At 39.3% G+C, this 14184-nt stretch overlaps 1 protein-coding gene across 5 annotated transcripts in view; it reads right to left on the bottom strand.

Moving 5' to 3' along the window:
* Nucleotides 1-14184, bottom strand: part of Ntrk2 (neurotrophic receptor tyrosine kinase 2) — a 346426-nt gene that overhangs the window by 199905 nt on the left and 132337 nt on the right. The window lies entirely within an intron of this gene.

Here is a 14184-nt window from a genome sequence, read left to right as displayed (position 1 = left end):
TGTTCCTCCACTTGAACAAATTTCCACTAAGAATATAGACACAAGGTTCCTCTACAACAACTAGTCATTCATAGCACTAGGAAAAACTGAGATTTTCTACATAACTTGCCTTGTTTCAGAATCTCAAGTTTTACTAAGTTGCAGTTTGGGGATGAAATTTACCTTTGCCAGAGAAGTTTTTTGTAACTACAGTGACAACCACAGGTTATCATTCTCTGTATCTGTTATGGTTTAGATACCATATGCCCCCACCCCCAAAGTTCATGTGCAAGACAATGTAAGAAAGTTCAGAGAAGAAGAAATGATTGAGTTAGGAAAGCTTTAAACTAATCAGTGTGTTAATCCATTGGCATGTAGTAGGCAGGTGAGGAGTGGCTGAAAGAACTGGGTCACTGGGGGCATGCTTTTGGGGTTGATATTTTGTCCCTGATGATGAAGCACCCCCCCACACACACACACACACTTCCTGCTGCCATATCCTGAACTGCTCCCCTCCACTATGTCCCTTGGTCATGATGTTCTGCTTTACCTTGGGCCCATAACCCTGGAGTCGGTCATCTGTGAACTGAGACCTCTGAAACTGTAGGCCCCAAATAAGCTTCTCCTCTTCTATGTTGTTCTTATGGGGCCTTTTGGTCACAGTGGTGACAAAGCTAACTAAAATGATAACATAAACCTCAACATTTTCAGATTTCCATTTTGTTGAAAGGCTAAAAAAGGGAAGTACACTTCTTGTATGAAACATGTAAAATATACCTCATATCCAAGAAAAGAAAGAACACAACAATACACACACACACACACACACACACACACACACACACCTCTGCGCTCTCTCTCTCTCTCTCTCTCTCTCTCTCTCTCTCTGGTTATTTCATAATTTACAGCAAAATAGAAAAGGGAAACAAAATCAGCAGCATCATTTATAAACCCTAGAAAATGGAAGTTTCCAAGCTGTCATAAATAAGGATGGAAGTATTTGCCAAGTCAGAGATTTTGCCAAGTTTGAAATCCACTCAATCCTTACATCTTGGAGCTCAGAACAGAACATCAACCTTTTGGGATTTGTAATCATTTCTTCTCAGCAAAACTTCTTGCTATTTATAAGAAAGTAAAAACAACAAGCAAAACATTCAACATGGAAAGTTTTTTAAAAAGACCTTGGAGTATTATGCACAATGAGCACTGGGAAGGGAATAATGACATAAATTATGTATGCACAGGGATTAAGTTCCCATTTAGTCACACAAGTCTGAAAGTATGCAAAATTTCTATTCCGTGTGTGGGGGGGTATGTGTGAATGAGCATGTGTGTGTGTGTGTGTGTGTGTGTGTGTGTGTTTATGAATTATTGTGTTCTTGCTGGGGCTTTATCAATCTCTCTCTCTCTCTCTCTCTCTCTCTCTCTCTTTCTCTCTCTCTCTCTCTCTCTCTCTCACACACACACACACACACACACACATACACACATGCAAATGCTTTAGTTCTACCAAACCAATTTAAAAATTTTATTGCGTTAAAATTAAAGAAAGGATATCAGTGGAGAACCAGAGGAAATTATTGTTTTAAAAATATAAAAGAGAAGAAAAAAAAGAGAAAATAGACAACAAATATAGGCATACTTTACACAGATTATACAGGGTCAAGAAGAATTATAGCTACCAACAAGAACAACAGAGGTCTAATGGCTGTCTCAGAACTTGTAGATGAGGAAACACCCCAGAGGCAAAGGAAAAACACTGCCTCAGAGATGGAGGGGCAGACACAGGGAATTTATAGGCAGACTGATCTGATTTGTGTATCCTTGGACAAGTTTCTTAATTTCCCAAGCTGTTGTTTTCTTAGGTGTGAATTATGGCAATAACGGTATCAACATTATAGATACTCCATTAGACCCCAGTCTATAAGGCAACAATGATATTGACTGGGTTTACTATGGTCTCCCCCAAATCCTAGCTGTGACATATGCTGACATATGATTGACCCTTAAAAGCCACTTGCTGGATTTTGAATAGATTTAATGCTAGGTGAGAAAAGATATCAGAGAATTAAGCATATATCTCAGGGTTCTATCAAGAAAAAAGAACTTACTTAAAGAGGTATGAGACATTTAAAGGGACAAACAGGAAATGATGAGGCACTGAGAGAGTGACAGCAATGGGAAGCCTTTACCACCTTAAGAGGGAGAGATAGGGAAAATGGTACTAATGGTGCCCAGTTGAGGGCTGGAACCATGGAGGGGGACCTATCCAGTAGCATTTCAGATATAAGCAAAGATTCCTCCTAGAGTTGGTGCCACCACACATGGAACATGCCAGACATATCCTGATCCCTTTCTCCACCCAAGACCTGAAGGTATACCCCACTAGTCAGACACTCCGGGAAGCCAGCATACTACCAGAATAGAATTAAACATGGCACCCAATGCAACAGTGTTTAGATAAGGATTATGGAGAGGCAATCGACCTCCCCAAAATCCAGAAGCCTGAAGAAAATGTAAAAGGAAAAATCTACCTAAGAGTCATTCTTGAAAATCCTATTACATATTCAGAGGCTTCTTTCTAGTTTACAGAAAAACCTAGAACTCCCCCCAGAAGTAAAACAGTCCTTCCCACCACAACTCAAGGGGCTTTAGGTGAAATTGCACGAACTTACCCGAAGCTGAATCTCAATCCTCAAAGCAAATAGTGCAGCCTACATTTTTATTTAATGATCCAACAAGATCAATTACAGTACGATGAAAATTATTAAAACGATAAAATGATGGGCAATAAACACAAGAGATTCTCCTCCCCTTATTAGAATAAAAATATTAAAAGGAGGAAGAGATAGAGAACTCACTGTTTATTAGTTTGTAATGGGGCAGAGATTTGAATTAAGTAAACACAGGCCCTGGGGTCTTGTGGCATGTAAGATGGACCAAATGGCTGGAAAATTAGCATATGCCCTTGGCAGTCTTTCTGGATCACTGGCTGCCAGACAGGACAGACAGGGGCAGGAATGTGGAACTTCTCTGAGGCTGCCCTGCCTCTTGGTGCTGGAAAAGCAAAGAGCAGCTCAGGCATTTTCTGCCAGTGTGTTCTGTCATCTGGATCCCATCCAAGGAAGTGGCTGGATATGTCCTGAAACATCCCCTTCCCACTCTGCACCCCACAGAGGTGGTTTCCCTCCAGATTGCTTATTGGACAGTGAGGACTACTCCAATGAGAATAAGAAGTACTAAAAATCAAGAGTGATGAAAATAATTCACTTGTAGATTGTCCAAAACAACAAATCCATCTTCAGTTACAATGTACAAGGAAAACATACTCTGGATTTTCAGAGTTAATTAGCTCTGAAAATATCTTTGGTATAACCTCTGTTTCATAAGGTAAAATGTAAAAAGCAGATGCCAGTTTCTCTACCACACCACATACTTTCAAGTAAAGATCTGCAAAGAATGTTTTAGTGGCAAAAATATCAGAGAGTTTACTGGCACCAGGGAGCAGGCACCTCCCCAGTGAGTTAACCTTACAATTTTACTTTGCCACAAGAATAATCTAAGCTGAACTTGTGCTTGAATGGATGACCTCCCAACTCTGAAAGTGACCACCTCCCATCTTTGTGCCTGAGGCACCTGGCTGGCCTCACCCTACCCCCAGCTGTGCCCAGAATCCAGGTCACACAAAGGACTTGTTAGAAGCCCCAGCTCTTGAGCCAGCCTGCCTGAATTCAAGACTTGGTGCTACCACTTGTCAGCTAGATAACCTGGAGCAAGTCCCTGCATACCTAACCCTAAAGATCAGTTTTCTAATATTTAAAATATGGACAGTATTTGCAGTAGTCTCATAGGATTGTTAGATCAAGAAGCATATAAAATAATGCTTGACCCACAGTGAGAAATCAACTGCCTTACCTGTCACTATCTCTTAGATCCTTTAGACTCTGCTGTAAATCTTATTTTTGTTTGCTTGTGTTGTTGGTTGGTTGTCATTTTGGTGCTAGGGATGGAACCCAGGACCTTGCACATACTAGACAAGTCTGCTACCACTGAGCTACACTACACCTCCAGCCCTAACATTTATCTCATTTAAACATGTGTTAGGAAAGGTGATAGCATTTGTGAAAATACCTTAAATTAAGTGCTAATAAAATATCAGTGCCACTTATTTTAAATGGTTTAGTGATGAGAAAAAAATAGATTGCAAAGAATTTTATTGCTTCAAACATGAAGGAGTTCCAATGAGGTCCATCAAGCATGGCCTACTAGAGCTACAGCCAAAAACCACTTCAGGAAGCAGCAAGAAATAATTTAGTTACTCGTAAATCATTGCTTGTAAACACTTGTTCCTAAGCCTTGAAGAAATCTGAAATAAGTCTTTGCTTTCAATAGTTTCTTGGTCAGTTTGGGTTTTAAAATTTATATTATTAACCAAAATCTTTAAATAGATAACTCAAAAATTAAAGTTAATATGAACTGTGTTCAAGTGACTAAAAGTTCTGAATTAATAAGGTAATATAGGGTGAATATCTTTAGGAAAATATGTTCAATTCTATTTTTTCCATAATCCTCAAATTTCAGAGCTTCATTCAGAGTCACTGAACTGTTACAATATCAGCCCATACAAAGCAGATCCTCTTATCAAAATCAATTTTGAGGTAGAATCATTGGGCCAGAATTACCTGGGTGGAGAGAGAGATCCAGGACTGGAATTGTGATAATGCTGGAGAAAGCTTCAAAGCCGCCTTCATAGCTTGGTCTCCACTATTTGCACTCACACAGCTGGCACTTGACTAGTAGTTGTTTACTTTGATTCTTAAAGCATTTACAGAGGCACACCCAATGACAATGACAACCAAAGCTCTTTGGAAGTTTTATTAGTAATACTGAGTGCCTCTACTTGCCTTGCTGTTTACTTTACCTGAACCATCTCATTTAACTCTATGGGAGCCCAGTGGGGTAGACAGTATTATCATATCATTTTGTAAAGGAGGACACTGGGGAAGAGAGTGAACTGACTTTTCCAAGGTTGTGTGAGCATGCTGAGATTCAAACTTGCATAGTGTAGGACAGGTGTCTACCACCTCAAATTATCATATGAACTCCAAATTTTGGAAGAAATCTCATCTCAGTTCAGCAAATTTAGAAGGGCCTTTGGAAAAAGCACAAATCAATAACACTAAACACCACGGTCTCATAAGAGGAGCAGTGTACTTGGCTTAATAAAACATTAGGTCATACTGGATTGTTTTCCCAATTCTGAAGTCCTTGATTTGAAGTGAAACCCTTCAAAGTTATCAGAAGGTAGCTATATGCTCAAATTAATCAGGGATGGGGTTTACAAACCTTTCTGTTCAGTCTTATCATCAAAGGGAAAAATGAAGAAGGGAAGGTGTGCCAGGACTGGGGATGGAGACAAAGGGAGATGAAGTGTGGGTACCATACTAACAATTTCAGTCCATCATATCTTATCTCCATATCCATTGTTGTCTTCTCTCTCTTCCATCTATAAAAGTACAAGTCATTATGTTTATTTGACCACAAAGTCACTTGAAATAGAACAAAGCACTGAATACACATCACTTACTCTGATGTGTGTCATTCCAGATATTTAAAATACCCAAGAGCATTCCCACAGAGTGTGGTTTTATACATACACATATATAAAAATCTCCTTAAACATTTTTTAAAAATTGCATTTTGGCCAATGAAAACATTACTAATGTAAGAATCAGTAAATTGCAAGTACATAATTAACGTTGATGGGAATTTTAAAAACCCAGTTTTGAGATGAGTTTTTTTTTCAAAATCTATTATGGGTTTGGGCTTCCTCCAAAATGCTCAGTGACATTTTTCACACTTTTCCTTCTAATACCTTCAGTCTCAAACACCACCAGCAACACATGGGTGATGGTACACGTCTAAGGAAGGGAGGGAGGAGTACGACACCAACAGAGAATGCAAGACACAGAGAGATGAATTATAAAACTTTATTGGCTTGTTAAAAAAAAATGAATGAATTCAGCAAGTACATCCATAGTCTATCCACATTGTTAAAACAGCACTTAAAAATAAAATTAAAAAATGATTATCCATTATTTACAGGAAATGTGAAAAACATGATTGAAAACCTTATGGGAAAAAAATAAAACAAAACAAGACATGAGAATGAGTCACAGGTTGCCTCTGGATTACAGCAAATGGATTTGAACATGAAATGGGTAAAACTCAAGGATTTGTCTTTGTAGGGGCTCTTTGGCTACTTTACATTTGTGTATGCTCAATTCATAAATACATTGTCTAAAATAAAGGTGGTAAAAAAAAAAAAGCCCTGGTTCTTTTCATTGCCTCTTTTAATTTTTTTCCATGAAAATTAAGACTCTAAACATAGCTAGTGTTTTGTGGGATGGGGATTGGGAGTTAGCCAACATATTCTGGATGCCCACTAATAACTATGCCAAGGCTGTTCCACCACATGAGCCTGAAGGAAACTCAGAGTGCTTTCCCTGTCAAATTCAGGTGACTGGCAGGTTCCTTTGTCCCTGAAAACCAAAATAGAGAAGGGGCTGTGCTCAATAGGAAGCTGCCTTCTGTCTCAGCCTTCTGTCTGTAACTTTCTGGGCTAGGAATTTGTGTCAACCTAATCTGGTCTGGTAAACTGAATTCAGGGGAGTCCTTCACCTTTCTAGGAGCCCTTAGATAAACTTGATGTGGTCTGCAAGAACTATAGGTATGTAAACATAGCAGAATGCATTTAACAGCTACTTCTCTACAAGTTTGCTTGGAGTCAAAATTTGTTGAGTTGTATCCCAGGAGGTTCCTCCACTTACATGTACCCCATGCAGCTGACACAGCCCACATGGCTGGAAACAGCAACCCTGTGAGACCCCATGCTTCATAGAATAGTGTCTCTTTACTATATATCTCCCTCTGAATCTAAAGTCTAGGCAAAACAAGATGGGATGAGTTTCTATTGTAGTAGGATGGAATTAGATCAAAACCAAGGGAGGGATTCTATACAGCAGACATAGAAGGTAGAGGTGTGAATCATCCACCCTCCAAAAGAGCAAGAGTAGAGTTAGTGCAGTTACTGCTGGGTGTTTTTATTCCATTTGCATTGGGGGGAGGGGATGAGTATGCTATAATTATACAAAGCACCTGGTAAAATAAGAAAAATCTCTGTTTGCCACAAGGTCCATTAGAGAAAGACAGAAAAATACAGAATACGGAAAGAATATGGAAAGGGAAATAGAGAAAAGAGAGAGGAGAGAGAGCGCATGTGCCCCTCCACCATGTTCTATCTCACACCTGGAATGAAACTTATTCTACTTTGTGCTCCTTAAGTTATTTACTCTGCAAACTTCTGAATAGGTGTGACCTCTCCTCTGAGATGCTTCAAGCCTGACACATGAAGAGCCAGGAGCCACAGCAAACTCCTTTTGTGTTCCATGCTGTAGGCAGAGCTGAGATTGTTCAGTTTATATCCTTGCTGTCTATTTCTGGGAAGAAAACTTGGTGGGACAAAAATGAAATCAGTCCCTGCTAGGAGAAAGGGGAATGAAAACCCTTGAGTCAATTTTCTCTAATGTATGTTCGGGTTCATTTTTTTCTATTGAGAGATAATCCTTCCTTGGCCTCCAACTCTTTGGACTGTGGTTGTCATCACAGTTAAGAGTTGATGTCTTGTGTGATGACTGTGGACATTTCTATGAACTGCCTAAAAGGGTAAACATGATACAGGTCCTGGACAACATCTCTCAGTGATGACACACCTGATTTCCAGTTACCAAAGGCTATATTAGTACATTAAGGACACCCAAGAAAATGGGTTGTGCACTTTGCCCTTTCAACCTGGTAGCATCTGGATGGGCTAGGAGGATGCTGGTGAAAAGAGATTCATGTCAGACAAAATTCAAGGAAGGGCTTTCTAGAATGCCTCTGGCCACATGGAAATGGGATCCATCACGGAACAGTGGGAAGACACAGCAGTAAGAGAATTCCCAGCAAGGTGAAAGAGTTGAGGGTCACAACTGGGTCAGAGACAAAGGACACGCTGAAGGTCAAGCTAGGAAGCTTGCTGCAATGCAGCCCTCAGCAGTGGTCAGGAAGAAAGAAAAGCAAGTTTGCAAAAGAAAGGCAGAAAAATATGGTGAGAGAACAATGATTGTGTTTTAAGACAAAAGTAACAAACTGGCAGCCCACAGGCATGTTTTGTTGGCCTACATAATGTTTTAAAAATAACCAATCCAACTTTTTTAAAAATAGGGACATTTCCCATAAAAAATCCATGTTTCGCACTGCATTTCTCTTAAAGAATCACAAGATTTGGAAACCTGGGCCCTCATTCCCGTGGGGCACGGTTGGTGGGGGCTAAGTGACAGCTGCCACTCAGGTGGGCAGGTTTTGGCTCAGTCAGACCACTTTGTATACATAGGAGATTTGCCTGGTGTTCAAGTGCCAGATCCTTGCTGGAGAGCAACAGACCTGATTTCAGCAAAAGTGCCGCCTCTCCTTTTCTAATCCTGCAAAAACATGATGGGTGCCATTAGGAAGCTCTAAAAAGCAAATTTCTTATGGGGGACATAAAAAGCAGAGGAAGAAAGAAGGTTGCCTAAGTACAGAAAAGAGAAGCTGTGTTACTGATTGTAGTATTTAGGGATTAAAAAAAAAGAAAAGAAAAAGAAAAGCAAAGAATACAAGAGCCATGTGAAACAATTTTCTAATAGCCTGCTGTTTTCATTCTTTCCTAGGAGATGTCAAACTCATCTTTGATATATTAAATTGCCTTATCTGTCCACTTTTCTTCATTTTAAAACAAAAATCAAATGTACCCTGCAATCCTTCTAGCTGTTGACTATAAATATTCTTTTTTTCCTCTTGGGTCTGGGAAACTAATAAAATTGTCCTTAAAAAAATCCATTGCCTTTTTAGGGCTTCGTGGAATAACATAAAAACTTAATTTTTTTTTTTTTTAACCGAATGACCGATATTTAAGAACCTTTTGCCATACTGAACCCCTGCCTGGCTCACAGTGTGAATTTCATTTCTCTTTCAGGGGTCAGGATTTCTGCTATTAGCTGGCCTCTTTGTAAATCAACACCTTTGGGAAAGATGGAAATCCCCATAGTGGCAGGAACTGTCATTTAGCAGTGAGCAAGAAGATGGGAATTTAGAGAATATTCAGACCTCCCCATGATGAGAGCTTGCTGCCCTTATGCTCAAATAGAAATGGAAAAAAAAAAAAAAAAAAAAAAAAAAACTGTGAGAAAGAACAGCATGTTTTCACTTTGGAGAAACTGCCCCTCTTTCAGGTGTGTTTACGGAGTAGTCAAGATAAATGCTGTAATCCACAGGACATTGTGAAATGTCGGCATCTAGCAATAACATATTTAGTGGCTAATGTAAAAGATACAATATAAAATATTCATCAAGAATATCCTTTTTATATCAACTCGTGCTTAAATGGGTCTTGGTTTATTAAGATTAATGCCTTGGTTACATCAGATTTTCAAAATAAAGTTTCCAAACATGGCAGAGTAGTTAAAAAATCTATAAATCCTTAAAACTGCACTACAAAACTTGAGCAATCATTTAAAAGAAATTTTTTAATGTCAGTGTTTCTAATTCAGGCATGACTTACATGTGCACAGCTAATGACTGATTGTGTTTTCAAATGAAATGCTCCAGGCCTGTCTCTGGAGTGCCCCTAAATGAAAGAAGTGAGGAGAGGAGGGTGGGGGCAGTCAAACCTCTCTTCAGGACAAGGACACTGCCTGGAACAGACAGAACAGAGCCTAGGAAGGCCACTGAGGTGGCAAGTGAACGAAACAGGTGTCCATGGCTCAGAACAAAGAGGGGACGCAGCAATCTGTAGCTCTCAGCTGCCCTCTCAGCAATAAAGAAGCACATGATAAAGCACATATTCATTAGCGACCTGCCACCTCTTTGCTGCTGGGGTCAGGACAAGCTTTCCTGTCCATGAAAACCCAGCAGTAGGACAGTGTGCAGCAGGGAGACTGTCCTTCTTAGAATATCCTCTCCTGCTCACAGCAGGCCAACCATTCTGCTTGCAGGCCTTTTCAGAGTAGAAAAGCTGGAGTTCTGTAATGCAAGCAGCGGTGGTTCTCAGAGGGCAAATGGAAAGGAGCGAGGTGGTAATTTCACCATATGCATATATTCCACCCTGTTAGTGATTCTGAAACTGACTGTGCCTAACTGAAATCTATAGCCCTGACCAGATAGCAGCTGATGCTTTTCTTCTTGTACTTGTTCTTTTTCTTCTCTTTCGTCCTGTTAATAAACTTTTAAAGCAATCATTAACATTGTGTGACTCTGAGACCTAAGTTAAAAGTTTGGATCTTTACTGCCAGCAAAGAAAGGAACCTCTTCATGACAACACCAAGTCCCCAAAGTGATGGCATATGTGTCTTTAACTCTTGTCGTCACTATGTTGTAGGTGGAAAAAATCACTCACTCAATTCAGTGATGATTAGAGAATAACAGCAATGCTAAAATATGTGTTAAATATACATTAGACTTTTTAGTCTTCACTTATACCAACCAATCCCATATATATATATTTCACCTTTAATAAACAGAAGCAATTGAAATCAACACATTTCCAGTAAGGTCAAATAGCATACTTTTCAGAAGAGAAGTACAATCCAGTGGAATTTCATTTCACTTTTGTATTTGAACTACTGTAAGGACAGAAGAGATGGATTAATTTAAGATGTTTTCTTGACTTGCTGCGTAGCTGCCTGAGAGCTGCCTCTGCCTTGGTGTTCCCCAATCACAGTTCACCATATAAGCAGGCTTCATACAGTACATCCTCCAAGCACTGCCCATTTCTACCAGAGAAACCCAGGTAAGCAACACTTCCTGGGATAAATCAACACTGTCCCAAGAGGCCAGCTTACAGGGCAGCGTCAACCAACAAGCACCACAGCCCCCTTCTCTTTTTCTTTATTTCAGCTACCCATCCAGTGGGATCTTATGAAACAAAACAAAACCTAAAAAAAACACAAAATAAAACATAAGTCATGCTCAAAATAAAAATCAATGGAAATTATCATACAAGTATAATCACTTTTAAAGGAATATAAATAAATTAAAAAATAAGACACAACATGGAATACATTTTAAAACACAAAGCGATGTACAATAACAGAACAGAAATTGGGAGAAAATGTGCATCTCTTATTGAGCAACTTACATTTAAATTCAAAATCAATTTTACATGGTAAATGAAACATGGGGAAGAAATGCAAAGGATTTCTGCCCACAGATCCAGCCTCAATTTTATCATTTGTTAGCAGTTTAACTTAAGAAAAAGAAATCCGTGTACAATATGGATGATCACTGAAGAATTTGTATATGTTCATTTATGGATTCAACAATAAACATTTACTCAAGTCCTAATTCTTTTCCTTTGCTGATTTTCACCAAATAATGTTTAAAATAACTCATCTAGAGAACTGGCTGGCTTTCACTGGTGAAATACAGGGAAACACTAATATATAAAGTTGTCCCCCCCCCCCCAGGAATCCTAATAGTGCCTAAATTTAAGTAAATACCATACCATATATATGACACATAGATATTATGTCAATCATATAACATGGAAATGGAAGTACATTGTATACAATATGCAATTATGTTATACAATATAAACCTTAAAATTTGTGTTTATTACACATATAATTATATATATATATATATATATATGTATATATATAATATGCCATATATCATATTAATTCTTCAAACATTTACTGAACACTAACCAAGCAGTAGACACTGTAATAGATGATGCAAAAGTAAAGAACAGGAAGTTCCTTGACCCCAGACTCTTCATTGCCTTACATAAGGAGAAAGATGAGTAAATAACTTGGTCAATATATAAAAGCTAGTCTGGTTTGTGCTAGGCTCTTTTCTGAGCACTATGCTAATATTGGTCTGTTAAAGTTCACAGCAACCCCTCTGGGAAATAGTCTGCTATTGCACTGTCTTTCCCGGTGAGGAAACTGAGGCTCAGAGAGTTAAGCAACTTCCCCAAGGTCCTACAATTACTGTGTGATGAAGCTCCAGTCCAGGAACTCTAATTCCCTAGTGACCCAGCTCTGTCACAGCACAGGAAGGAGACAAGCAGAGGACAAGCTCTCTCTGAATTTTCCCTATGAAAGACCAGCAGGAGCAGTGAAGGTTCTAGTACATACAATTCTCTGTGTAATTTGCATGAATCTTCATCAGATTCCCAAGTGACAAAATAGATGGCATCGTCCTGGAAACCCCCAAGACATTTTCAAGCTCTCCTTTGAAAGACTCCTCTAAACCCAGCTCTGCAGACTCTCCATCTTCCTCAGCATGGTGTCTGGTCTGCCAAATGCTGGTGTCACCTGCCTCCAGAGCTGTGTTCACCACCACCAATCTGTATCATCATTTACTAGGATACTCAGAGTCTACAAAGCTTAATTTCCACAGCATTCCTCTCTCCTGCCCTTCCAAGTCTCAGAAAAAAAAAAAAAATCGCTAAGGATGCCAAGATGGCTTAGAGGTTTAATCACCTACAAAGCCCTGAGAATTTAGGAAGTACTCAATGGCACTACTGATGAATTTTCCTTCATATCTGTCTCTCTTGTCTCTTTCTAAAAGTTTTGCCTCCAGGCACACTAGCAGAGCTAGTTCAAGAGTGTACTACTGCACGTAGGACAAGCCTTCAGAATTGACAAACCAAACTCCTTAGTTACTCCTTCAGGTCTTAAGAGGGCGGGTTTCAAATTCCTTCCCACTGAAACAATAGGATTAAGGTAAGGAAGTCAAGGTTGCCAACAAAAACAGGAGAAACCTGGTGATACAAATAGAAGACATTATCCCAAAATAAAAAAAAGATGTGTTGACTCAACATACTAGTTCCCCTGCACATTCAATTTGTAAGGGCATTTGATTTTCCATAAAATGACAGGATGGATTAGGCTGCTAGTGCAAAGCCTTATTTCCAACGGGTTTATGGCACAGGGACTCGAGAGTTTTACTCACACCAGAGTGTTTGTAGTGGGAACAAGGCCACTCTTTGCCACTTCTCTGCCCCAAATCCCTCCAGGATCCTTGATGATCACAATTAGGAAACTGCACAATTTTCTAGATGCCAGCTCTTTTGGACTGTCATTCACTCAGACTGCAATGCATTTGCCCTTTTTAAAATGAAGTCAAATGTCCCTCCCAACCTTCTTCTGTTGGCCTTTTATGAAGCATCCTTCCCAAAGAAACAGAACTCAGCTTCAACCTATGAAATAAAAATGAGCAAAACCACCATAAAACAAACAAACAACAACAACAAAAACAAAACAAAACAACAACAAAAAAACAACACTGGGTACCTTCCTTGAGAGGAAAAGTTAGCCTGTTACAGTTGAGAGCAATGTGCAGGGTCTGTATTGAGATAGCCATATCCACCACACCTCACCTCTGGGAAGGCAAGTCAGTCTCCTTTTATATACCCTTGATCTTGATACCCTTGATCTTCACATACTGTTGATAGACTAATGAGACCCCCACCACCTATTGAAAAATCATTTTGATTTAAAGAGTTGATCCTTTTATTTATAAGGAAACATATCCAATGCTTCATATTTTAAAAAGATTAATAGCACAATTCAGTGTCCCATTTTACCAGGATGTCATGACTTTTATCCTCTCCTGTTTTTAAAAACTCAGGAAAGGGACCACAAGATGATATAAAACAATGGATAATTATTTTCTCCTAGTGAGGGGGGAAAGTTTTTAGACCACAACAAATGGCTGAACATCTTGTGGGTTTAGCAGCCAAACGAGCTGTCTAGCTTATGAGCTCAAAATATAGATATTTTGACAATGTGACATTCTGAAGTTTTTGCAGCATTCCAATGGTGCATGGTGGTTACCGGGAGATGGGCTCCTTTATCAAAAACAACTTTGAAGGGGCTTTGTCGCTGTGTACACTAGTTGGTCCAAATAGGAACCAGGGTAACCAAGTGCTCTCTGAGAAATGAGACGTAAAGTTGAAAGCTGAGAAGGGAAATGAACGGATACACCCTAACACCCTAACAGGCAATCTCTATTTGCTGATTTAGGATCTGCTCCTTGGCCTCTTCAAAGGGAAGGACAGGGAGGGGCATTTGAAGGTCACTGAAGTGCTCTGCTTTTTTAAATGAATCTAAATAGGCT

Source organism: Callospermophilus lateralis, chromosome 2, assembly GCF_048772815.1.
Source record: "Callospermophilus lateralis isolate mCalLat2 chromosome 2, mCalLat2.hap1, whole genome shotgun sequence".
Taxonomy (NCBI): Eukaryota; Metazoa; Chordata; class Mammalia; order Rodentia; family Sciuridae; genus Callospermophilus; species Callospermophilus lateralis.
This window is presented reverse-complemented; position numbering and strand designations above follow the sequence as displayed.